Here is a 27,657-nt window from a genome sequence, read left to right on the forward strand (position 1 = left end):
GAAGTGGCAAAAGCAAAGGAAAAGGCATATCGCGAGCTGTACAAGAAGTTGAATAGTAAGGAAGGAGAAAAGGACTTGTACCGATTGGCCAGACAAAGGGACAGAGCTGGAAAGGATGTGCAGCAGGTTAGGGTGGTAAAAGATGCACATGGTAATGTGCTGACAAGTGAGGAGTATGTGCTGAGAAGGTGGAGGGAATATTTTGAAGAGTTGATGAATAAAGAAAATGAGCGAGAGAAAAGGCTGGATGATGTGGTGAGAGTAAATCAGGAAGTAAAAGAGATTAACAAGGAAGAAGTGAGGGCTGCTATGAAGAGGATGAAGAGTGGAAAGGCAGTTGGTCCAGATGACATTCCAATGGAGGCATGGAATGTCTAGGAGAGATGGCAGTAGAGTTTCTAACCAGATTGTTTAATAAAATCTTGGAAAGTGAGAGGATGCCTGAGGAGTGGAGATGAAGTGTGCTGATTCCTATTTTCAAGAACAAGGGTGATGTGCAGAGCTGCAGTAACTACAGAGGCATAAAGCTGATCAGCCACAGCATGAAGTTATGGGAAAGAGTAGTAGAAGCTAGGCTTAGAAAACAGGTGAAGATCTGTGAGCAGCAATATGGTTTCATGCCAAGAAAGAGCACTACAGATGCAATGTTTGCTCTGAGAATACTGTTGGAAAAGTACAGAGAAGGACAGAAAGAGTTACATTGTGTGTTTGTGGACTTAGAAAAAGCTTATGATAGGGTCCCAAGAGAAGAGTTGTGGCACTGTATGAGGAAGTCTGGAGTGGCAGAGAAGTATTTTAGGGTAGTGCAGGACATGTACAAGAATAGTGTGACAGCGGTGAGATGCGCAGTAGGAATGACAGACTCATTCAAGGTGGAGGTGGGGTTACACCAAGGATCAGCACTGAGTCCTTTCTTGTTTGCAGTGGTGATGGACAGGTTGACAGATGAGATAGACAGGAGTCCCCATGGACTATGATGTTTGCAGATGACATTGTGATCTGTAGTGAGAGTAGAGAGCAAGTTAAGTCTAGTCTGGAGAAGTGGAGATATGCTTTGGAGAGAAGGGGAATGAAAGTCAGTAGAAGCAAGACTGAGTACGTGTGTGAATGAGAGGGAGCCCAGTGGAATAGTGCAGTTACAAGGAGTAGAAGTGGTGAAAGTAGATGAGTTTAAATATTTGGGGTCAACTGTTCAAAGTAATGGAGAGTGTGGTAGAGAAGTGAAGAAGAGAGTGCAGGCAGGGTGGAGTGGGTGGAGAAAGGTGGCAGGAGTGATTTGTGACCGAAGAATATCAGCAAGAGTGAAGGGGAAAGTTTACAAGACAGTAGTGAGACCAGCTATGTTGTATGGTTTAGAGGCAGTGGCACTAACAAAAAGACAGGAGGCAGAGCTGAAGGTGGCAGAGCTGAAGATGTTGAGATTCCCTTTGGGAGTGACAAGAATGGACAAGATTAGGAATGAACATATCAGAGGGACAGCTCAGGTGGGACGGTTTGGAGACAAAGTCAGAGAGGCGAGATTGAGATGGTTTGGACATGTGCAGAGGAGGGACCCAGGGTATATAGGGAGAAGGATGCTGAGGATGGAGCCACCAGGCAGGAGGAGAAGAGGGAGACCAAAGAGGAGGTTCATGGATGTGCTGAGGGAGGACATGCAGGTGGTTGGTGTGACAGAGGAAGATACAGAGGACAGGGTGAGATGGAAACGATTGATCTGCTGTGGCGACCCCTAACGGGAACAGCCGAAAGACAAAGAAGAAGAAGAAGAAGAAGAAGAATGGTCCTTGTGAATGTGAAGACTCTGGCAGTAACAGGACTGGATTTATGCTGAGCACAGAGAGATGGACAGATCAATCAATCAATCAATTTTTTTATATAGCGCCAAATCACAACAAACAGTTGCCCCAAGGCCATACAATAATTATGTAAAACCCCAACGGTCAAAACGACCCCCTGTGAGCAAGCACTTGGCTACAGTGGGAAGGAAAAACTCCCTTTTAACAGGAAGAAACCTCCAGCAGAACCAGGCTCAGGGAGGGGCAGTCTTCTGCTGGGACTGGTTGGGGCTGAGGGAGAGAACCAAGAAAAAGACATGCTGTAGAGGGGAGCAGAGATCGATCACTAATGATTAAATGCAGAGTGGTGCATACAGAGCAAAAAGAGAAAGAAACAGTGCATCATGGGAACCCCCCAGCAGTCTACGTCTATAGCAGCATAACTAAGGGATGGTTCAGGGTCACCTGATCCAGCCCTAACTATAAGCTTTAGCAAAAAGGAAAGTTTTAAGCCTAATCTTAAAAGTAGAGAGGGTGTCTGTCTCCCTGATCTGAATTGGGAGCTGGTTCCACAGGAGAGGAGCCTGAAAGCTGAAGGCTCTGCCTCCCATTCTACTCTTACAAACCCTAGGAACTACAAGTAAGCCTGCAGTCTGAGAGCGAAGCGCTCTATTGGGGTGATATGGTACTACGTGGTCCCTAAGATAAGATGGGACCTGATTATTCAGATGGACGCAAAGCCTTCGCAGTACCTCCTCCATATTTTGGCCTCGGGTAGAAAACACGACATATTCTAGGAAATAGGGTAGTTTGCAACGTCATAGAATGAAAATACTGTAAAGATAAATAAATAAATAAAAATGGTGCAGAACCTTAAAACTTTGTTTTCTTTGGAATCTAGAAGTAGCAGGAATTGAGGAGTAAACTGCATGGACTTCACAGATTTGTGCTGGAGTGAGCATCTATTTAGATGCTGTAAGTCATCCAGACAAACCATAACCAAGAGATCAAAGTGGGTTGGATAGACGTCACCCAAGGATCAGGAAAAGTTTGAAGTTGGGGCTAAAAAGAACAAGCTATGTCCCCAAATAACAGAACTGCTCGAAATGACAGGTTAACCAAAAGAAGACAACTGAGTATCACAAAAGGAGTTGCCAAAGAGTGGTGCAGGACGAGGAGCGTGCATGAGGTAGATACATTCTAGACCTCAACAGTGTATAACGCCTTGAACTGACGAATGATTTGGTGACGTATAAACACAGTTAACTGAACCGAGTTACCGTTACATCAGCAGTGGTGAAGTTCTTCATCTTACATGTACATCACATGTATTAATATTTTTTCTCTTGGTGACATGGTGTCATTGGTCCAAACAAACACTTCTACTGCAAATTGATGGAAACACAGGATGGTGGCAAAAATATTCCATGAATCCTGAACCAGTCTGATTGTTGATCTAAAGGTTGTGTTGCTTTTTTTTTTTAACTAGACTGGCATTCCTTATGTCACTTAAAGGGGGGGGACTTTCCGGCGAGACAGATGGAAAGAGACAATGAGCACAGAGAGAAATATACAAGGACACAGGACAAACAGGATATCAGTGGGGAATTTGGAGCAAGGGATGACATCAGCAGGACCGTTAAAACTATCCTAACACTCAAACACAAACAGGAGAGGGAAGAAGTGCCGCTTCCTTGCAGTGTATGCCCATTACATCACAAGGAGGTGGCGGGAGGGGAAAGACTGTGTTCCATAAGAACAGACAACCCACGTCTGGCCATTGTTCACCCGTCATTGTTACCCTGTCAGCAGGCCGTGCTGTGCACCCTCTCATATGCAGTCTGCATCCACTTTACAAGCCCCAGCAAAGCAAACAAACAGGGGCCACCCCTCTATCTGAGGAAGCAGTTGTTTTTTGCCTTTGGAGAGTCAGTGCTGAGGAATCTGCTGGTGGGGAGCCGGTGAGAGTCACTGACACACGTTCAAACACAGACACAAGGAACAACATTCCAGGATGCCAACCACTGAGGAAAACAACAGGCCGTTCCAATGAGATTATATATTTAATCACCCAGTAGTACAATCAAACCACAATGTGTACTCTTGTACCTCAAAAGCTGGACATGACACGTCAATATGGCAGGGATGCAATCTGTGCACCATTTCATCATCAGGCTTTTGGCAACATGTTTCAAACAAGCACAGAGATGCACACATGGGTGAGCATGCACATGCATTATATACAGGCATGCGCATAACTGGTACTCGTGGTGGTGGTGTGTGCTGAAAATAAATGATGCGTAGCAGAAAATACAAGGAAAGTACTTCATAACAGGAAAGCAAAGGCAGACTGTAGGAAAAGTGTTTCCCTCTGCTGTGCCTCAATGATGTTCAGCACACACAAGCACGATGAGTACCAGTTATGTGCACCCCTGATTATATATTTGCACCTATTGACACAAGTGAGTGCACGGCACACTGACCCAACACCAAATACTGCAGCTTATAAGTCAATCTCCTGCAGTATATGGAAGAAAAATCAGAGTTCAGTCACAAACGTGGGTGAGGTAAAGATGGAGGGTCCACTGTTGATCTCACATGGAAGCAGCCAAAAGAAAGAACACAAGAAATATAGACAGGTGCATCTAAGATGGTCTCCACATCAACCATGGATGGGGCTGCAAGTTGTCACACTGCTTCTGGGCCCTCCTACTTTGCTGCAAGGAGAAGACCGCCGCCGTAACGTGTACATGGATTTTCTGTAATACAGTGGTGCATTATGACATGGGTGTATTGTACCACATAATCACATAGATGTCCAACGAGCTCTATTTTAAATCAACAAAGACAACATGCACATTGAGGCATGTGACTTCTGAGGTTATGTATCACAGCTATCAAGAATAAAAAGAAAAAATAAAACACACACACACAATATATATATATATATATATATAGAGAGACACACACACGCACAGTAAAACTCGCCTAAACCATCATTGTATAAATCAAATCTTCACACTCACCATACACATGGTTTTCCATGTAATAAACACAGTATAAACCAGATTTTGTATAACAGATTTTCACTCACATTGGACAAAATGTCCCACCCCATCACAATTATTCCCATTAAAAACCCCTCGCATGTACTGGACAGAGCAGTCTGGATGTGCCCAGTCGCAACAGAGGTACAAAATGAAGTCAGCACTGACACTCACCGATTTGGGGAAAGTGGGTTCGCATTTCTTTGATTAAAAGTCTGGGCATCTTTTTTTTTTTTAAACCGTGCTCAGACCCAGCGCCTAAATGAGGCAGGCCTTTATTCAAGGCCAGTGATTATTAACAAAATGCTGCTTGCTGCCTGTACTGCAGTATGGTATTAGGTTTCACACATATGCCTGGGTGTTGTGAACCAAACGACAACCACTTTAGATCAGAGCCCTCTGCACGGCTGCAAACCCTCCCTGGAGCCTGACGCACACCTGCTAAACAAAAGGCTGTGATTTGTCACTTTCACGTTTTCGTTCCTTTCTCTCCCGTCATATTTTAATAGTTTTTGCAGTGTCCCCGCTGATTATATTTCAATCACAAATCAAATACATTTGGCAGAAAAGTCTGCAAATATGACCAATTTCACGTGGAGTCAGAAAAAGATGCTCAAAAGACCCACAATTCATGGAGGGAAACTGCACACACAGTACTGTTGGTTTGGAGATTCATGATTGTATAAAGAAGTGGAGCTCACTGAGGGACAAATTAATACAAAAAAGCCACTATTCCTGTGGTAAATTGCATAAAGATGCGACAGAGAACTTTAAAAGGGTCACACGCACGTTGACGTCATTGCATGGCCACGGAGTTATGGCGTCGTAGAAGCATAAATGCAGCTTTAGGATTTTAAGGTACCTCTCCACAGCAGATTTAGAAAAAGAGCGACTTGACCAAATGAAATCTTTTTAAAGCACATCATTCCTGGAGCTTAAGTTTTGACCTGTCATTAAATGAGGCAGGTCCAGATTCAAAGTTAAGCATTTAGTCAAGGAAATACATCGGCCTAAATGGTGGTTGGGATTCCCCATAGATCATTCAGCGCCGCTTGGTTGTAACTAATCTGTTACATACATATAATAGATTTTGTCCTTTTTATACATATAGCAGATTTTGATTATAACAGACAAAATTTGCTGGTCCACTTGAATCCATTAAATGTGAGTTTTGCTATATATATATATATATATATATATATATATATATATATATATATATATATATATATATATATATATATATATATATATATATATATATATGTGGGTGGGTGTGTGTTTATACACACACACACACACACACACACACACACACACACACACACACACACACACACACACACACACACACACACACAGAGACATCACTATCAAACACAGAGGACATCACTACTACAGACATCTAACATTTAAACAGAAACTAGAAAGCAAAAGCGCAACACAGGAAACATGACAATTCCCCAAATTTCCAGCCTAACCCTAACAAGTCTGGACCAATTCTGAGACTGTGTGTTACGGGTAAGTCAGGCTGAATGGTCAAGGGCACACGTGACGGAAATGTTCAGACTCCAGTCACTCCATGAACGAACAGGGAAAGTCTAGACCCTGAAGTACTGATATGGAATATTGCTGGGAAAATGAACAATATGAACCCTTTTAGTTTCACCCTGTGGACTCTGAGCAGGAAGACAGCAATCAATTGTTGCCTTTGGAATATAAATAAAGTGCATAAAAAAAATCTCATGAACTTATGTCAAACATTCTGTATATCAAGATAAATTTCATGCAGATTCCCTAAAATTCTTTTATGAATAGACAACTACACAAAAATCAAGTCAACAAAGTTGTAATTCTAATCACAGATAGTTATTGGCTACCAGCAGTTTCCCACCACATTAAACGGCGCTCACCATTGAAGCCAGAGGCATGTCAAACGTAACAAAAACCATCCTAATCCTTCAGTCGCATTCACGTACAGCAGCTCATTCTGGAGCCAGCTGCTGCACTCTTTCAACTTATAGCCTCCCAGCTCTGCACGCTTCCGCCGTCAGACACGCACATTGGTGCAGTGACCGCGGCCTGGAGTTACCATGCCAAGTCAGACCAGTTGTGCCGGGTTATTTCCACATCAAAAGAGTTATGCTGAACACCATCCAGTCTTGAAGCGTGCCGTTTCAGCAAGCAGGATCCAGACTGTTTAACAGCGCGGACCGCCTGTCGCACCGTGCCCGATCACAGCTTCTCTTTGAACCCAGTATCTTGAGCCCGTTCTGTTATCCAGTCGGTGGTGAAACCTGCTCTCAGAGGCTCCCAGCCTGCATTTCATACAGACACTGGCCTGATGTCATAGTAACCAGGAGGATCCTGCCTCATTGTTTGTCAGGAAAGAGGAGGCGGGGTTAAGGGTGGGAAAAGAAAAATGATCTGCATATTTGGAGGTGGAGTCAGGTGTGACAGATTGTTGGGGCCTCAAACATACATCCTGGTGCTTAGAAGATACCAACTGTTCCAGCTCCTTTTTTAAACTAAAGCCCCGTGGTGAATTCTGGACGGAAGCGAGACAAATGCCGCACTCATTTTTAAGGGGAACTAAAAATTTATTGACATATCAGCAAGAATGATCAAAGTAAACGCCCTCTGATGTCCGAATTCTGACTGGGAAACGGGCATACTTTCACAACCCTCTGAGATTATATAACAGGAGTTTTAACATGAGAATATGTGATAAACAAGAACAACAAATGTCTTTACTTCTAATTTAATGTTTTCTCTATCTTTTTCAGAACATTAATAACAATAATAACTGCTCTTAGAGAGCATTTCTAATGACAATAATAGTAATAACAACTATGCATCAATAATAACAATTAAGAATAATGACAAGAAAAATGGACCCTGCAAGACAATAAATAAATAAGAAAAAATTCATTAGATATAAAAAAATAAAACCTTAAAAGTGTCCCACCTGTTGGGAAGGTGTCGTAACACGGACCCACAACAGGGGGCGCAAATGAACGGACAATGGATAAGAAAAGGAGTAACAATTTAATGTTGCGAAAGAACACAACGGAATATAAACAAGAATAATGATGCCAATCATACACAGGAGGACTGCGGGCAGGCTTGAAGATAGGAGACCTCGGATGAACGAAGAGCCGGGGCCCACACTGCTTCTACCACCAACGGCCTGAAGAACACCGAAGCCGCCAAGCCCTGAGTCCCCAGGTGGTCTCTGTCCTCCGTTGTCGGCCCTGGCACTGCTGGCAGACAGAAACAGAAGGTGGTGAGTGTGAGTCCTCACACCCAGCAACCTTTATAAGTAATTCCTCCGGGAGGGAAAACCTCCACCTCCAGGAACGTCTTTACTCGTGCAGCTCCCGTTTGTCCCTCTCCTGGGTCTTCACGGGCATGCGACTGCACACAGAACAATATTAGATTAACAGTAATCACAGCAGAGAAGGTTACCTCTAGTCGTAGAAGATTTCTCGGCGAGGAGGTGGAGTTGCCGTCCGGCCTTTATGGTGATGGTGATGAGATGAATGAGTGACAGCTGGTGTTGAGGATGAGTGACAGCTGTCACTCCCAGTGGCTCTGGCGCCCTCTTGTGCTTGAAGCCCGCACTCCAAGCAGGGCGCCATCTGGTGGTGGTGGGCCAGCAGTACCTCCTCTTCAGCAGCCCACACAACACCACCTTTGGTTTTTTAAGATTTAAGTCATAAAAAGAACTTTCTTTCTTTCTTCAATATTTATATCATTCATTTAAAAGAAAAAACAAAAAACAGAAAAGCAGAAATAAAGCATCTCAATTACCAGAATGAAAAGGAGCAGAAAGAAGAACAAGTCTTATATTTTCTGCCCCTTTTCACTTTCACTGGCACCACTATAATTTTATTTATTAGCTTTGAAATATGGGACTCATAATATGACATTGCCAATCTGACCAAAATTCATATTGTCTAGAAAAAAAAAAAATAAAAAAAAAAAAAAACAGTTTCTCTTAAGGGAAATATTCATAAATTTCTCATTCATTCATTCATTCAAATTTCAAAAGAACAGATGGTCTTGAACTACTTAAGGTAGCAACTCATATAGTCTATGATAGTAACCATAGCGACATCATAGATTATGTGGGGCTTCCCCCAACTTGTGCAAGTTATGCTGGGAAGCACATGGTGACAGCCAATGAGAGTAGAGATGCACAGTGACGACAGCTGGCTCCTTGCTCGAACAAAGTAATTCAACATGGTGGAAAACGCTCCCAAACAGCTTATTTCTATATAAATCTGTTTCTCGTGTATTTTCTAAAAGTTGGTGACAAATAAACACTTCTAAATCTAATCTTTGAAACCAGATAACACCTCTGAAGTGATTTACAAGACATCTTACAGATGTTAGCAAGCATGTCCCGTGTACGCGCATCACGAGGTCAACGGTAACTTCTACTAATTTCAAAACCTCAGGCATAAGCATGCGAACTTCCTCCTGTGGGGAGGAGGATCAAATCAAATCAATTTTATTTATATAGTGCCAAATCACAACAAACAGTTGCCCCAAGGCGCTTCATATTGTAAGGCAAAAGCCATACAATAATTACGGAAAAACCCCAACGGTCAAAACGACCCCCTGTGAGCAAGCACTTGGCGACAGTGGGAAGGAAAAACTCCCTTTTAATAGGAAGAAACCTCCAGCAGAACCAGGCTCAGGGAGGGGCAGTCTTCTGCTGGGACTGGTTGGGGCTGAGGGAGAGAACCAGGAAAAAGACATGCTGTGGAGGGGAGCAGAGATCGATCACTAATGATTAAATGCAGAGTGGTGCATACAGAGCAAAAAGAGAAAGAAACAGTGCATCATGGGAACCCCCCAGCAGTCTACGTCTATAGCAGCATAACTAAGGGATGGTTCAGGGTCACCTGATCCAGCCCTAACTATAAGCTTTAGCAAAAAGGAAAGTTTTAAGCCTAATCTTAAAAGTAGAGAGGGTGTCTGTCTCCCTGATCTGAATTGGGAGCTGGTTCCAGAGGAGAGGAGCCTGAAAGCTGAAGGCTCTGCCTCCCATTCTACTCTTACAAACCCTAGGAACTACAAGTAAGCCTGCAGTCTGAGAGCGAAGCGCTCTATTGGGGTGATATGGTACTACGAGGTCCCTAAGATAAGATGGGACCTGATTATTCAAAACCTTATAAGTAAGAAGAAGAATTTTAAATTCTATTCTAGAATTAACAGGAAGCCAATGAAGAGAGGCCAATATGGGTGAGATATGCTCTCTCCTTCTAGTCCCCGTCAGTACTCTAGCTGCAGCATTTTGAATTAACTGAAGGCTTTTCAGGGAACTTTTAGGACAACCTGATAATAATGAATTACAATAGTCCAGCCTAGAGGAAATAAATGCATGAATTAGTTTTTCAGCATCACTCTGAGACAAGACCTTTCTAATTTTAGAGATATTGGATATCAGGAAAGGAAAATAAACTATTCCTTATGGAATCCCCCCCAGGTAAATATGTTCTCTTCATTAAAATGAGCTGTAATTTTGCAACATGTTACAAAACTAAAGCGGCATTATAATGCTTGGATTTCAGGAGAAAAGGCATACAGCTTTAAAATGATAATTACAGCCCAGACAAAACCACACTTTGCAATTTGATAACAGCATCTTAAAAGAAGAGATTTAAAAGACAACGTAGATGTCAAAATTATGTTGGCTGGAGCAATTCTGCGAAAGAATGCAAATGGCTAATAGACGCTAATAAATCTAGCTAGCTAACAAGCTAGTCACAACAACAATTTTTAAAATAGTCTGCTGTTTTTAGCACAAATGTTGTTTGGAGAAACATTGAACAAAGTTATTATGTAGACTAAGTGACATATTTAGCTTACGTGTCAACCGTCAATAAGGTGTCCATGACTAATCTTGCTAGAACACACACAGGTTGAACTGTGGGACTTAATGATTCCTATAAACAGTTATGTAAGGTGATAACCAGTAATATACAGAGTTCTTTTGTTTTTCAGATATTTCTGAAACAGTTTACAGTTTTTCTGCAATATTAGTGCGTAAAACCAACTTCTTTGGACTTCTCCCATTTGCTTGATGTCACAACAGCAGATCCGGAATGGATCCACACATTGACTTGGCTTCTTCCTGATGGAATTCCAGATGTACATCAAGAATGGGCACAGTGGAGTTTGAACCTGGTAACTTGTTGCTGGTAGCCAAGAGTGCTAATGAGCGTTATCTAGAATGGCTGTTTTGGCTGGAACCTTTGAACAATGCTTTGCTTGTGGCTGAAAACCAGGAAATAAATAGGTGATAAGGACAAAAAAATGGGAAACCTCTTGTTTATGTGCTTGTTTTGGCACATTTTAAAGGCTGATTCTGGACTGTCGATAAGATTAAAACACACACACAACCTACAGGTGCAGCAGAAACTCTGAAAACATTCAAAATAATGTCATTGGTTAGCTGTAGGTGATAATACAGACATACTTCAACCCAGGCAAATATACTGTAACGGTACACAAAGCTGCTGGCGTCCTGTCAGCCAAACTAATTATGTTTACAAGAGTTTCCCTGTGCCTCCTGTGTAAACCTGTCAGTCTGGACTCAGAGAAGCCAGATCCTGAATCCTCTTTGTTAAAGAGCTGGGAAGTCCGATTTGTGCAGTGGTCTAGAGGGGCCCCTCAGGTTAATGATATCAAATCTTGTGTCCTCTCACATCCTTATCTTATCATCGAGGACTGTGGCGCTAACCTTGGTCTGAAATGCAAAAGAAAAACCTTTACATGGAAAGGGATTGGATTAAAATGAGGAGCAACAAAAGGATCAGCATCACCGCCGTCTCTTGCCCCCCAGTTCTGCTTTTGTGTTGGTCATCAAATAACAACTCTTTCTGATTGGGCGGGTTGATTAACGATGAGAAAGCAGTAGATATGCAACAACACAAACGTGGTGTGAAACCACCACAACTATACTACCCCCCCGGCTCCCCAACACTCCTACAACAACAAGACCCCAACCATCCCAAACATCATCACATGTGCAACGTCTAATTTGACTGTAACTGTCTCTAACAGGGTGCACAATTATTCCTCCCATCAATAACAAACTGTAACAAATGAGAGTACCATATTCCCTTTTGGAAATGCCCAAAAATGTAAACAATGACAGCAAATCTCTCACCTCACATTCAATCTGTGTTACTTCAGATGGTGACTCGGGAATATCAGAGTCGACAAGAAGCATGTCCCGGCTATGCCAGGATGTAAGCCGACCAAAACGAACCATTTGTCCAAAAGGAAAAGAAAAAACAAACCAACAAAAAGAAAAACCCGCACTCAGAACTGAACAGTGAGGGAATTCCAAAAATCAGACAAAATCCATTTCCAAGAAGGTGCCCTCTATGTCGAGCACAGCAGCTGCAGTGTTCCTGTTCTCTTGCCACCACGGCATTGAATTTGTGACTTCCTGTTTGACCCTGCAGATGCAGAGCAATACAGGCCAATGGTCAAACATCATAATCATAAAGGTGCACGTTCATCCCGCAAAGCATCAGGGGAAGTTCTTTGTTTCTACACAAGCCTTCCTGCCACTGAGCCACACCTTCACCTTCTCAGCACACCTCACACATGTAGCTTCTCCCACACCATATGGGATAACTGCAGTTAAAGGTTACCTGGCATAATTATTTTAATTAGACTGTATTATTACAATACACCCAGAACAGCCGCACACAACATTTAGCTTTTGTAAAGAATTTTCTATTCACAGCAGCAGACTGAAAGAAAATGTTGCTAAACTGTCACATACCTTCATTTTCCATCTTCATAGTGTCAGTGTCACAGAAAAATACCCAAAGAACATCGATTTTCATTACTAATTAAGTACATAAACAAATTATTATTTTGGTTTCTTTCATTTTTGTTCTGAGTTACCACAGTGAAACTGGTATGGATCAGGGTGTTGACTTGGCACAAGTTTTACAGTGGACGCCCTTCCTGAAGTAACTCCAGATGTACAACCCCAGTTCCACTGAAGTTGGGACGTTGTGTAAAACGTAAATAAAAACAGAATACAATGATTTTCAAATCCTCTTCAACCTATATTCAATTGAATACACCACAAAGACAAAATATTTAATGTTCAAACTGATAAACTTTATTGTTTTTGTGCAAATATTTGCTCATTTTGAAATGGATGTCTGCAACAGGTTTCTAAAAAGCTGGGACAGTGGTATGTTTCCCACTGTGTTACATCACCTTTCCTTCTAACAACACTCAATAAGCGTTTGGGAACTGAGGACACTAATTGTTGAAGTTTTGTAGGTGGAATTCTTTCCCATTCTTGCTTGATGTATGACTTCAGTTGTTCAACAGTCCGGGGTCTCCGTTGTCATATTTTGTGCTTCATAATGCGCCACACATTTTCAATGGGCGAAAGGTCTGGACTGCAGGCAGGCCAGTCTAGTACCTGCACTCTTTTACTATGAAGCCACGCTGTTGTAACACGTGCAGAATGTGGCTTGACATTGTCTTGCTGAAATAAGCAGGGACGTCCCTGAAAAAGATGTTGCTTGGATGGCAGCATGTGTTGCTTCAAAACCTGGATGTACCTTTCAGCATTGATGGTGCCATCACAGATGTGTAAGTTGTCCATGTCATGGGCACTAACACACCCCCATACCATCACAGATGCTGGCTTTTGAACTTTGCACTGGTAACAATCTGGATGGTCTTTTCCCTCTTTTGTCCAGAGGACACGATGTCCATGATTTCCAAAAACAATTTGAAATGTGGATTCATCAGACCACAGCACACTTTTCCACTTTGTGTCTGTCCATTTCAAATGAGCTCGGGCCCAGAGAAGGCGGCGGCATTTCTGATGTTGTTGATGTTTGGCTTTCGCTTTGCATGGTAGAGTTTTAACTTGCACTTGTAGATGTAGTGACGAACTGTGTTAACTGACAATGGTTTTCTTAAGTGTTCCTGAGCCCACGTGGTAAGATCCTTTACACAATGATGTCGGTTTCTAATGCAGTGCCGCCTGAGGGGTCAAAGGTCACGGGCATTCAATGTTGGTTTTCAGCCTTGCCGCTTATGTGTAGAAAGTTCTCCAGATTCTCTGAATCTTCTGATTATATTATGGACTGTAGATGATGGAATCACTAAATTCCTTGCAAATAAATATTGAGAAACATTGTTCTTTAACTGTTGGCCTATTTTTCATGCAGTTGTTCACAAAGTGGTGATCCTCGCCCCATCTTTGCTTGTGAATGGCTGACCCTTTTGGAGATGCTCCTTTTATACTCAATCATGAAACTCAAAATTAGTGTCCTCAGTTCCCAAACGCTTATTGAGTGTTAGAAGGAAAGGTGATGTAACACAGTGGTAAGCATACCACTGTCCCAGCTTTTTTGAAACGTGTTGCAGGCATCCATTTCAAAATGAGCAAATATTTGCACAAAAACAATAAAGTTTATCAGTCTGAATTAGGCCTGGGCGATATATCGATAATATCAATTAATTTAAATTATTGTTGCGGACGATTTAAAAAATAAAAAATTTGAGTTTTTTTTCTCCTCTTGCAGCGGCACACCTTTTTGTCCCCAGGACCTTCCGTAGCTCCCCCCCTCCCCGTCCCATTTCCTTCACACAATAACAAACACGGCTAACCGCTAATGGAGAGCGAGTTTCGTCAGTGGTTTGAGATTGCTGTGACAGACGTGGAACAAGTGACTGGACGCTGCAAAGTTTGTCTAAAAACACAGTTCTCCCCAGACAATGGAACAATGGCGTAGTGCTGTTGTATTTTTGTTTAATCCAGCCAGTCTGTTTGTGCTGATCAGACTGCTGTCTGCTCACTCGTCCCCCGCCAGCAGCCAGCCAAGCAGAGCCACAGCGCTGCAGCACAAAGTGAAAGAACAAAAACTCCGTCAAAGTCTTCCAACAAAAACAGCTCCTTCTGCCTGCGTAGCTATTAAGGCTTTATTTTACAGATGAAAGCGTTCATGTTTCCAAAGTTTGCTCAAGTAAGCCGCAAAGATGGTGTGAGAGTGACGAGTCTCTTGTTCCCTCACAATGAGAGCGCGAGAGAGAGAGCGAGAGAGAGAGAGAGAGAGAGGAGGAAAAAGTGAACAGAGGCTCCACACTGTAAAAAAAAAAGAAAAAAAAAGCAGCAGTGAAGCAATTTTAATCAACGACCATCTTCACCACACAATTCAGTGAAACAGTAAAGTGTGAAAAACTGATTCAGAAAGTTTTTCCATCCAGGATTTCATCTTTATGAGAGCAAATTTACTTCTTACAGAAGTGTCTTCTTTTATTATTGTTGTTTATGCACCAAAGACACCAGATCAAATTACTTGTATGTGAGAACTTACTTTGCAATAAATCTGATTCTGATTTGACAATCAAATCAGTCCAGGTTTAGCTCTTGTACAAACAAGACAATTAGGGGTTATAGTGTTTTTAAAAAGTATGCAATCCCACTCAGAAATGTTAAAAATAAAAAACTAAACTGTCAACATGACAGTAAAACTCTGCCTGTCTGACTGGATTAAAGGTACAGTGTGTCATTTTTAAAGAAGAGGAGAGCAAATGATATGTCCATCAAATATTAATGTGTTTTTAAACTTTTTAATGTTATTTATTTTATTAAAAGACAGAAACATGCAAAAAGAATTTTGATATTATAACACAAGTGTCTTTTTTTTGTCTATTATTCTTGCTTTCAATGCATCTAAAACCTGTCAAAATGACTCTCAACACGCCGCCTCGGGTGATAATTGCCAACAGCACCCCTATACTAAACATTTCTGGGGCGAACCCTGAAAGCCCACCGCAACAAAACGCAGCCGCACAACAAACTTATTCCAGTATCTAAAACAGAGGCATCCAGCTGCATGGGAGACATGCTACACTTTACGAGGGGAACAAGAGCGCAAACTCCCGCTAAAAACCAGCTGACTCTGGTGGAATCATTTACCCAAGTGTATTTTTTAAATCAAAGGAACAGTTGGAACTTCAATTCCAGGAGGTAAGTAGGGGTTAGTTTTAAGTTTTTGATAGAATAATAGCAAAACTTGTTTTGAGGTATCTCTGTCATTTGTACTAAATGTTTTCTTTTAAAAAGTGGGGGGTGGGGGGGGGGGGGGGGATGGAAAAAAAAAAAATCCAATTTTTTCTTAAAAATCAGAGATTTTATTTTTAGGCCAAATCGCCCAGGCCTAGTTTGAATATTGAATATCTTGTCTTTGTGGTGTATTCAATTGAATATAGGTTGAAGAGGATTTGCAAATCATTGGATTCTGTTTTTATTTACATTTCACACAATGTCCCAACTTCACTGGAATTGGGGTTGTACAAAAGACCGGCACATTGGTGGCCTTGGACAAGAGACTTTCTAAATGGGATTCAAGCTGCCATGTCACAGCTCCATCTATCCCTTCCTTTCCACTTCTGATGCTACTTTTATATTCACATTCCCTGTTTATTTTGGTGGCTTTCTGTCTGATTTGGTACAGATCTGGTTCCAGTTTCACTGATTTCAACTCATTGTATATTTAGTACCCTTTGTTTACTCACTCCAGTGCCAGAACATATTGCCCCATTACAAGTTTTCTCAAGTTTCTCTTCCATGTGCATTTCCTGTTCCCAGCCTTTGTTGCCATTAAGTTCGCTCTAAGTTTTTTCCTGCCCCACGCTGGAACTTCTCCCTGATATGACGTTTGCCTGTTTTTTTTATTTCCTCTGTCTTTATTCCCTCATGGACACTGCTGCATCATTTCCTTCACTGTGTTTATTGACCTCTGCCTGCATCAAGATGAAGTATAAAGTCTGTTTTACATACCCAATATTGCTGTTCTCTGCTGTGAGGTCCCCAGTCATGCTTCAACCACTACACAAGCACACTGACAGTTTGCACTGGAATATGGCTGTTTGTGGCTGGAATATGACACATCTGAAGACTAGATGATCTGCAGTGTGAGCTGGCAGTTTACTGAGTAGCAGGGAAGACTAACTCATTATTCAACTGAAACAATACCTTCAGAAAACACCACACTATAATTGTAAAAACAGAAAATGCTTACAGTGACTGTCTGCACATTTTGCAATTACATCACCCAAAAAATACAAATAAGTTTAATTAATGCATAGATTTACGTTATATACTTACTGAGCAAAGAATATGACAGATGACATCATTCCACACGTCCGTACTATAAGAATAGGATACACAAACATTTATTCATCACTTCATTGGGTACACCTTGATAGTACTTGGTTGGGCCACAATGTGTATTATGGTTTAAACCTCATTTGCAGATGTTATTATTCCAAAGTCATGACAATTTGTTCAGCTCATGTTTTACAACCATCAGTGATGGCAGGTTAAACTCCTTGGAATATTAACATACTAATACAAGTATACAAGATATTAGGGTAACCACTAATAGATTTTGTTTTACTAACACAGTACAAACTACTTTCTAGAATCCCTCATGCTTCCGGTGCGTTAGGTTGATCTCTTCACGATCGGTTGTCGTGACAAACCCTCAGATCACCTGTAAAAATGTTCTGTTGCTCTAAATAACTGTCACTGACAGAAACTGAGTTAAATACCAACAGTCTCCATTGTGAGTCCTCACAGAGGACAAACATTACAAAACAAGGGACCGTATGACCGAGAAACAATTTGTGTTGCAGGGAAAACAGCCAATTACTATCCTCACTTTTACAATGCAACAAGTAAAAGCAATGACAGTTTGAAAAAGAGGAAATTATGTCTCATGAATGTTTCCCTTCCACCTTCCTGCTGGCAAACAAAGAACACTAAATGCACTGTATGACCTGAGCGCAGCCATGAGAGATGAATACAACATTACAACCACATTTATTGGCACTTTTTCAACCAAAGTCACTCTGTCAGGAATAAAAATTAGATTAAAAAAACAGTCAGAATGGCAGAGATACCCAAAGTCCTTCTGCACCTTTTCTTCCTTGTTGATGATGTTTGCTATAATTAATACAAGATATAAAAGAGCAAAATAATATCCACGCTGAACGGAATATGCTTGATTCTCGTTATATGTCAATACGTTGAACTTATGACACATAATCAATGTACTGTACAGGTAAACATCCTAAATGTATAATGATCCATCCATCCATTAATAAACCACTTTGTGGTGTACTAATTTATAAACTTTTAATTGATTAGAATTAGCCACCAGTCGATTGTAAGCACATACTTTCAATGTTCTACTTCTATGGAAACAGACTGATGCATATTATATAAAAGGACAGAACAAGAATCACACAAAGTACACGCTTACTGGAAACCATAAAGTCCCAGAAGGCCGAGCTATCTTTATTACTACTGTAAACCTCTGTGACTGTTTCAGTTCCCAAGACAGGGAAGTTTTTGAACAATCTGTGTTCCTAACAGATATTTTTATGCGCCGGTTGAGCACCCTCCTCAGTCTTCAACAATGAGATTCGTAACTTGTGAATTTACCAATCAGATCAAAAGAGTCACAGCTTGTAACTGCAAAATGAGTTTCCACACAATGTCTGCATCACAGAGTTTGTAATTACCTTCACCAATAAGGCTGTGTTTTCATTGCTGTTGTCTGTTAGTAGGATTACGCAAAACTATTGAAAAGATTTTTATGAAACTTGGTGAAATGGTGGGATTTGGGCCAAGGAGGACACCATGAACACTGGGAGGTTGATTCAGGATTTTTTTTTCTCCTGCACTTTCTATACTATTGTGAGATGGGCATTTTTCAACATTTTCATGAATTTCAGTTTGGTTTGGCTCAGGGTCTCATCACTGCTTTTTGCAGATGATGTGGTCCTGTTGGCTTCATCAGCCTATGACCTCCAACATTCACTGGATTGGTTTGCAGCCGAGTGTGAAGTGCCTGGGATGAGGATCAGCACCTCTAAATCTGAGGCCATGGTTCTCAAAAGGAAGCTGATGGATCGCCTACTCCGGGCAGGGAATGAGGTCTTGCCCCAAGTGAAGGAGTTCAAGCACCTCGGGGTCTTGTTCACGAGTGAGGGGACAATGGAGCGTGAGATCAGCCGGAGAATCGGCTCAGCAGAGGCGGTGTTGCAGTCACTCTACCATACTGTTGTAATGAAAAGGGAGCTGAGCCAAAAGATGAAGCTCTTGATGTACTGGTCAGTCTTCGTTCCTACTCTCACCTTTGGTCATGACCGAAAGAACTAGATTATGGGTACAAGCGGCCAAAATGGGCTTCCTTAAGAGGGTGGCTGGTGTCTCCCTTAGAGATAGAGTGAGAAGCTCAGTCATCCGTGGGAAGCTCGGAGTAGAGTCGCTGCTCCTTCGCGTTGAAAGGAGCCCACTGAGGTGGTTTGGGCATCTGGTAAAGATGCCCGCTGGGTGCCTCCCTAGGGAGGTGTTCCAGGCACGTCCATCTGGGAGGAAACCCCGGGGAAGACCCAGGACTAGGTGGTGAGATTATATCTCCACACTGGCCTGGGAATGCCTCTGGATCCCCCAGTCAGAGGTGGTCAATGTGGCCTGGGAAAGGGAAGTCTGGGATCCCCTGCTGGAGCCGTTGCCCCGCGACCTGATCCCGGATAAGCAGTTGAAGATGAGTGAGTGGTGTGTTCATGAAGGGAGGAGCACAGGGTAACATATAAGAGTGGAGGAAGGTGCACACAGGTGGACTACATTCTTTATAGGAGATAGCTAAAAGAAATCAGACTGTAAGGTGGTGGCAGGAGAGAGTGTCGTTAGACAGCACAAGATGGTTGTTTGTAGGATGACTTTAGAGGTAAAGAAGAAGAAGAGAGTGAGAGCTCAACAAAGGATCAGATGGTGGAAGATGAAGGAGGAAGACTGTTGTGTGAAATTTAGCAAGCAGGTGAGAGAAGCACTGGTTGGAGGGGAAGCAATTTTGGACAACTGGAAAAGTACTGCAGATGTGGTGAGGGAGACAGCTAGGACAGTACTGGTTATGACATCTGGACAGTGGAAGGAAGACAAGGAGACTTGGTGGTGGAACGAAGAGGTCCAGGAAAGCATAAGGAGAAAGAGGTTGGGGAAAAAGTTTTGGGATAGTTGTAGAGATGGAGAAAGTAGAGAGGAGTACAAGGAGATGCGGCGTAAGGCAAAAAGAGAAGTGGCAAAAGCGAAGGAAAAGGCATATTGCGAGCTGTACAAGAAGTTGAATAGTAAGGAAGGAGAAAAGGACTTGTACCGATTGGCCAGACAAAAGGACAGAGCTGGAAAGGATGTGCAGCAGGTTAGGGTGGTAAAAGATGCACATGGTAATGTGCTGACAAGTGATCAGTGTGTGCTGAGAAGGTGGAGGGAATATTTTGAAGAGCTGATGAATGAAGAAAATGAGCGAGAGAAAAGGCTGGATGATGTGGTGAAAGTAAATCAGGAAGTGCAAGAGATTAGTAAGGAAGAAGTGAGGGCTGCTATGAAGAGGATGAAGAGTGGAAAGGCAGTTGGTCCAGATGACATTCCAGTGGAGGCATGGAAATGTCTAGGAATGATGGCAGTAGAGTTTCTAACCAGATTGTTTAATACAATCTTGGAAAGTGAGAGGATGCCTGAGGAGTGGAGACAAAGTGTGCTGGTTCCTATTTTCAAGAACAAGGGTGATGTGCAGAGCTGCAGTAACTACAGAGGCATAAAGTTGATCAGCCACAGTATGAAGTTATGGGAAAGAGTAGTAGAAGCTAGGCTTAGCAAACAGGTGAAGATCTGTGAGCAGCAATATGGTTTCATGCTGAGAAAGAGCACTACAGATGTAATGTTTGCTCTGTGAATACTGTTGGAGAAGTACAGAGAAGGACAGAAAGAGTTACATTGTGTTTGTGGACTTAGAAAAAGCTTATGATAGGGTGCCAAGAGAAGAGTTGTGGCACTGTATGAGGAAGTCTGGAGTGGCAGAGAAGTATGTTAGGGTACTGCAGGACATGTACAAGAATAGTGTGACAGCGGTGAGATGCGCAATCGGAATGACAGACTCATTCAAGGTGGAGGTGGGATTACACCAATGATCAGCTCTGAGTCCTTTCTTGTTTGCAGTGGTGATGGACAGGTTGACAGATGAGATCAGACAGGAGTCCCCATGGACTATGATGTTTGCAGATGACATTGTGATCTGTAGTGAGAGTAGAAAGCAAGTTGAGTCTAGTCTGGAGAAGTGGAGATATGCTTTGGAGAGAAGGGGAATGAAAGTCAGTAGAAGCAAGACTGAGTACATGTGTGTGAATGAGAGGGAGCCGAGTGGAATAGTGCAGTTACAGGGAGTAGAAGTGGTGAAAGTAGATGAGTTTAAATATTTGGGGTCAACTGTTCAAAGTAATGGAGAGTGTGGTAGAGAGGTTAAGAAGAGAGTGCAGGCAGGGTGGAGTGGGTGGAGAAAGGTGGCAGGAGTGATTTGTGACCAAAGAATATCAGCAAGAGTGAAGGGGAAAGTTTACAAGACAGTAGTGAGACCAGCTATGTTGGACGGTTTAGAGACAGTGGCACTAACAAAAAGACAGGAGGCAGAGCTGAAGGTGGCAGAGCTGAAGATGTTGAGATTCCCTTTGGGAGTGACAAGAATGGACAAGATTAGGAATGAACATATCAGAGGGACAGCTCAGGTGGGACGGTTTGGAGACAAAGTCAGAGAGGCGAGATTGAGATGGTTTGGACATGTGCAGAGGAGGGACCCAGGGTATATAGGGAGAAGGATGCTGAGGATGGAGCCACCAGGCAGGAGGAGAAGAGGGAGGCCAAAGAGGAGGTTCATGGATGTGCTGAGGGAGGACATGCAGGTGGTTGGTGTGACAGAGGAAGATACAGAGGACAGGGTGAGATGGAAATGACTGATCTGTTGTGGCGACCCCTAACGGGAACAGCCGAAAGACAAAGAAGATTTGTAGGGGGTTGCCCTGCCACATTTCTCCATGTAATGTGGAGTTGCGTGAGGAACTGTGCCAAATCAATATGCAGATCCACCATGGATCTGGCCCCAAGTGGAAAAAACAAAAACAACAACAACAAAAAACTAGGGAGCAGCCGAAAGGACTTACTTTTTGCTACCTATGGTAACAAACAGAGCTAGGAACCTGCAACATTTACCAATATGTAGCTAATGAGGATATATGAAGATGAATTTTGAAAAAACTAAAACAAAATAATAAAAATAACAAAAGTATAAGAATGGGTACATATTATGCAAAGAAAACTTGAAGTGCTCTAACATAATTTTTTCCAGTTACAGACCAGTCACACAGGTTAAAACAAGTTGTGTTCGGCCAGTGCGAAGGTCACTTGATGCACAATTGATACTGTAAGGCAATAATTTGCGGATGGTGCTATAAGCAGAAGGCACAGATGGCTAATAATGCTTTATGGGAGCTATCAGCGGGGTTGGAATGTGTCTCAGACCAATTAGACTACTTGGCTGAAGCCCGTCTGTTGTAAAAATAATCAATTTGGACCATAAACACCCTCTTCAGCCTATCAGAGTGTTGCCAGGGTCTATAAAATCTAACATGCATGCAATAATGAACTTGAAATACCCCATTGAAACAAAGAAGTAACTCTATACAGAAAGGACAGGACTTGGCTGCTGCCTTCTGAAGCCTGGCACAGGATGTAGCGATGCCAAAGCCACGAAGCCGGTCACTAGTTAAACATCCAAACTTCTCCCAGCAAAGCCCTTAATTTCATTAAAAGCAAGCACGCATGCATTTTACGGAGCGTGCCAAAGCTGCTGCTATAGAAACTAAAAGACTTCACTCAGTGCCAACGTGTCCAAGTATAGCTTTTGTCTTCCAAACTGCTTTAATAAAATATGGGCCAGCACCCAACAGCAGACCTCTACAGTTAAATCTCCAAAGACAAAAGTATCAGAGGACTTCAATGAATCTGGAATCCATCACCAGAAACTATTTTTTAAATTTGGATCCAAGAGCAAAATAATTTTTGAATTTGTTTAATAAAAGTTTCTTTCATATAAAGTCTTTGAGCCTTGTGTGCTAGTGACCATAAATCACCTTCAGCCAAACACCTACACAGAGCAATACTGTGACTATACATCCATCTACATTATAATAGCCAAGTGGCCTCTGTGTGCGTGTGTGTGTGTCTTTGATCACTCAAATGACCTGATCAGTTTGTGGCGAAATTTGATGTACCAGATCAGTTACAAAAAAGCAACTTGCTTACGTCATATCCCATACACGTGTCTGCCACCTGCTGGATGGATGGAGGAAAATTATTAACAAGCTGTGGTTCATGTTGGTTGTAGTTTGGCTGCCACCTGCTCTTCAGTGAGTTGTGCTGGCTGGCGTCTACCTTCAAGTCAGCATCACGTAACAAATTACGTCAGGAAGCAACACTGCTGCTTGTTTAAATGTGATTGTAAAGTGGAAGTGGTCCATCAGCACAGCATGTAAAGTCTATCAATACATATGAACACAGTGTTTCGAAGTGAGGCTCAATTACTGATGGCTTTGGACTAAATTTCAGACGTCTTCAAAGTTTGTGGCATGTGTCCTGAGCACTGGGCCAATGAGACAATTCCAGATGACGCACCGGATCTTCGATGGCAACCCCCCAGGCAGACAACCGGCCGATCCAAGCTCTGGATATTAACAGTTGATCTGTCGCAGTCAGGTGGAACGGGAGTGTCTCCTTGGTCTTCTCCAGTATCTCTGAGGTTGTCGACAGATGAAGCTGAAACGCACCACATGGGCAATCTGTGGTCGCTGATGCTCCGTCTTCATGCAAGTGATACTCCACATGAATCACTGGAACTAAATGGCATTTCAGTGTACACTTGACATAATGTGATATTTTCTAAAACAACAGGTGGCAGAAGAGAGAAAAACAGACTTATAAGGAAAAGCTACGAGTTCAGTTGATGTATAGAAAAAAAGGAGTAAATCTTTTTGACAAAACAGGAGGATGGAGTAACGAGGAGAGGGACCCACTGAGCGTACGAAGCTGACTAAAGTGTGACAAAGTACCATCACAATGTCTTGCACTACCAAAGAGCACACATAATCATTTAATCAGCAAACTAAAAGAGTACCAGAGCTCTCGGAGCTATGGAATAAATGTGCTGCGCCATTATGTTATAATCTCATGCCAAATTTCAAATTTAGGGCGTTTCCTGTTTTTCTGGGTAAATTTGCTGAAATTTATCGAAATTCGCCGTTTTGCAGCCATGTTACATCATTTCCCTCTGCGCCATTGTTTTCCTGGTGAAATGTCATGAAACAGCATCATCTTACGATGTTTCAATTTGTGAGACTCGCATGTCATTATTCGGGTTAACTGTGATGCAAACATAAAGCGCTGTTATTAGTGGAATATCTGAGCTCACGCAAAGCTTTAAAAGGCCCATTTTCACGGGGAAATTTCACAGCTTTGGCTGACTTCCTGCTTACACTATGAATCATGACAAAGTGCGGGCGATACACAAAGTCTGCGAATCAGAAGACTATTTCTTTGTTGGCTTGTGACATCTTTGGCGGTATCTACCATCCATGCACCAGAGGAGGAGCAACCGAAGGACACGTTGGAACCTCCAGGGTGCTGTGATGGACCGATCGCAGTGGGGAGGGCTGCACTGACAGCAAGCAGCGCCGAAAAAGAAGAAAGTGTATTACAGGCCACATCAGCGTTCACCATCGACAGGCCGAGGACACTTTCATCAAGAAAACAACGGAACGCACCCTACTGGTCGGAGGTGATAATAGAAATCAACACCATAATGGGCTTGAATTTACCCTGTGATTTTATCTTATCTATGCAATCTACCCCAAGGACTGAGGAAATTGGACAGAAATCTTGTCTTAATTCTGCTTGCAAAGGAAGCCATAACTCGCAAATGGTTTAGGGTGGATCCACCACCATCTTTGGACTCGACAGGGTGTCAAGGAGATTTACGTAATGGAGAGAGTGATTTTTTTCCAATAAGCCTTGTGGTTGACAAATGTGAGAAGTACTGGAAGAAATGGGACATTTACCTGAATCAGAGAAATTTGTGAATTCAGAACCAACTGTATGATCAGTGCAGTTATTTTGTTTCATTGGCTTGTATATATTTACTTATTTTTCATTTCCTTTGGACTTAACATGCTGTCATCCATCCTAAATGCTCTAAATGTTTGTTAGAAGCAGCCTGTATGTTCCTATATTTCTTTTTTTCTCTTCTTCTTTCTCAAAAAAGCTAGAAAGCCTATTAAAACTAAAGTTTAAAAAGAATAAAACAACGGAACAATGATCAAAACTTGCACGGTACTGTAAGTTTTAGATTTTTTTCTGTCTCTTTAGTTTGTAATTTTACATAAGATGTAAATGGCAAACAGGACTGCATTTATGTAGCACTCTTCCATCTGCATCAGACACTCAAAGCGCTTTACAATAATGCCTCACATTCACTTGATGTCACCCCAGTGTAAAGCTGAACTGGTGGGAAATGGCTTCTATTGGTATTTGAAAAGTGCTGGAGGATGCTCTGCACCCAACTGGACTCTCTAGCGCCATCACGCTCTTGAATTTCTGGGGAGATCCCTGGAGAGTTGTATTACACGCTTATACTTAGAAAAGCTGCACACAGTGGAACCCGTCACCATCGAAGGCAAGAGTGGTTTCCATCCACAGCAACGTGCCATCACAGTCAGAACGTGGCGGCTGTTGTGCGATTGGCGTGTATGCTCCTCCGCGACGTTATGGCTACATTGTGCACAAAAACAAAGCGTCACAGATGTAGTTGCCGACAGTCGGCTTCCTGAAGTCGAGTGCAAGTCAAAACACAGACACTGAGAAAAAAAAACCCACAGTCATGCAGTGGAAGGACAACACATGACAGCATTATTGTACCAGGAATAAGTCTGATCCCAGGACTCTTACAGTCTGAGTCATGCTGCAAACACCTGGTGTCTACAACAGCAACGGACTGCACTCGCAATGTGACTGTACGGACAAAATTATCCTCCTCTACTGCTGCACACGTTGCTTAGCAACCCACTTTTTTCAGCGACATGAATGATATTGCTGTGCCGGAAAATCATGTTTTTCAATTAAGATTTTTTAAAAGAGCGTTTGACTGAGAAATTACATTAGTGTCGTCGTGCAACAGTGATAATCAAGACACATAAATCTGCATTTTTAACAGCTTTCTGCAAGCAGGCTTCCTGCTTCCACCCCGAAAGCTAATCAAAAGTGAGAAGCTGAAAGGCACCAAAATTAACCAGATGACTGTCTGCCCATTTCCAATCCCCAAGTCTGGCATCCAAGGGATCAGGATCCTGCAGACTGCAGTCAGCACCTCTCATCAGTCACAAAACAACCGGGTCCTGCAGAGGAAGTGCTGTCGATGGCACACACTGTTCCTAAGTGTACACACAGTTACACTCGGCAGCTCAGCTTGTGTGTAAAAATGTACACACACCACACACACACACACACACACACACACACACACACACACACACACACACACCACACACCACACACACACACACACACACACACACACACACAACACACACACACACACCACACACAAAAAGCTGCCACTGCAAAGGAAATCCCAAAATACTGTGCCAGGGTCCAGCCAGACTGATAACGGTATCTGAACAGCATTAAGGTCAGAATGGGATCCCCAAAGACCTGGAGGGACATGTGAAGTCATAAGAACGGCAAAGGGTGTGGTGAAAGTGGTGACCGTTACAGGGCATGTGCACAGTATTGCGGCTTCAACAGGAACTGTGGACGAGTCACCAAATACCTGGCAGACAATGAAGTGATACATTCAAAAAAAAAAAAAAAAAAAAAAAAAAGGCCAAACCCCCCCCAAAAAACCCCCCAACAACAACAACCCCTAGATCAAAGTACTCAGCGAGCACGATGACATTTAAAAGTCTCGGTATGTGGGCTTTTAAAAGATCACAACAATAAAATGAACCTCATTTCCTTAAACTCATTCTTCCCTCATATTTGAATGGAAGTAGCCCAACAACTGGCCCTGAAACTGGGCCGGATTCTGGCCTCTCTCTCCTAGTCTGTGATTGGCTGGTGGCCTGAGATGCTGATGTCAGCCTCACTTTCATGGGGTGTGAGTGTTACTCTCCTATTGGTTGTTTGGGAGTGGGACAATCTCACTCCAAATGGAGGCCAGTCTCCGGACTAATTCATAGCCAGAGTTGACGGGCTAGAATGGAGGTAGAAATCTGACCTTGACCTTGATGATTAACTAGGTTTCCAATGAATCATAAATCTCACCGTTCAGATGAGATCTCAGCTCTTATTCACAGACCAGGATAAAGGAGAGAGAATTAAAACTTTGCCTTTGGACTGGCACACCGCTTGGAAAAAGCCAGGAAAAGTAGTTGTTTTTTTTTCCCTTTCTGGGGCTCAGTGGACCGTCTGCCGCAGCACCCTCCATCCCTCAACTCCTGTATTTCAGAGCGGTTCTTTCCATGCATGAACTCCCAAGTGCTTCGACCCTGCACAGGCTGCTTCAAGCTGAACTGAGGCTGCCTGCTCCTCACCACATGCTTCTCTCCCGTGCACACACAACTACAGGGCTTGATTTCACAGAAATTTAGAATTAAAATTTACACAATCATCACTTCAAAAATGGTTTGCTGTGACAATAAATCTGTGTTTCATACTATGATGTAACCTTGGGACTTACTCTGCAGTTCATATGCATGGTGAAAACTGTGTGTGTGTGGGGGGGGGGGGGGGGTTCCTAGGACAGATAAAGGAACACCTACTATGGTCCATTACACAACTATCATTGACCAATCACAACCAAATCATATGACTTCTCTTC

At 42.6% G+C, this 27,657-nt stretch overlaps 1 protein-coding gene across 6 annotated transcripts in view; it reads right to left on the reverse strand.

Moving 5' to 3' along the window:
• The window catches only part of plekhg5b (pleckstrin homology domain containing, family G (with RhoGef domain) member 5b), a 193,355-nt gene that overhangs the window by 24,657 nt on the left and 141,041 nt on the right, over positions 1–27,657 (reverse strand). The gene's annotated exons all lie outside the window — the stretch shown is intronic.

This window comes from Thalassophryne amazonica, chromosome 6, assembly GCF_902500255.1.
Source record: "Thalassophryne amazonica chromosome 6, fThaAma1.1, whole genome shotgun sequence".
NCBI lineage: Eukaryota > Metazoa > Chordata > Actinopteri > Batrachoidiformes > Batrachoididae > Thalassophryne > Thalassophryne amazonica.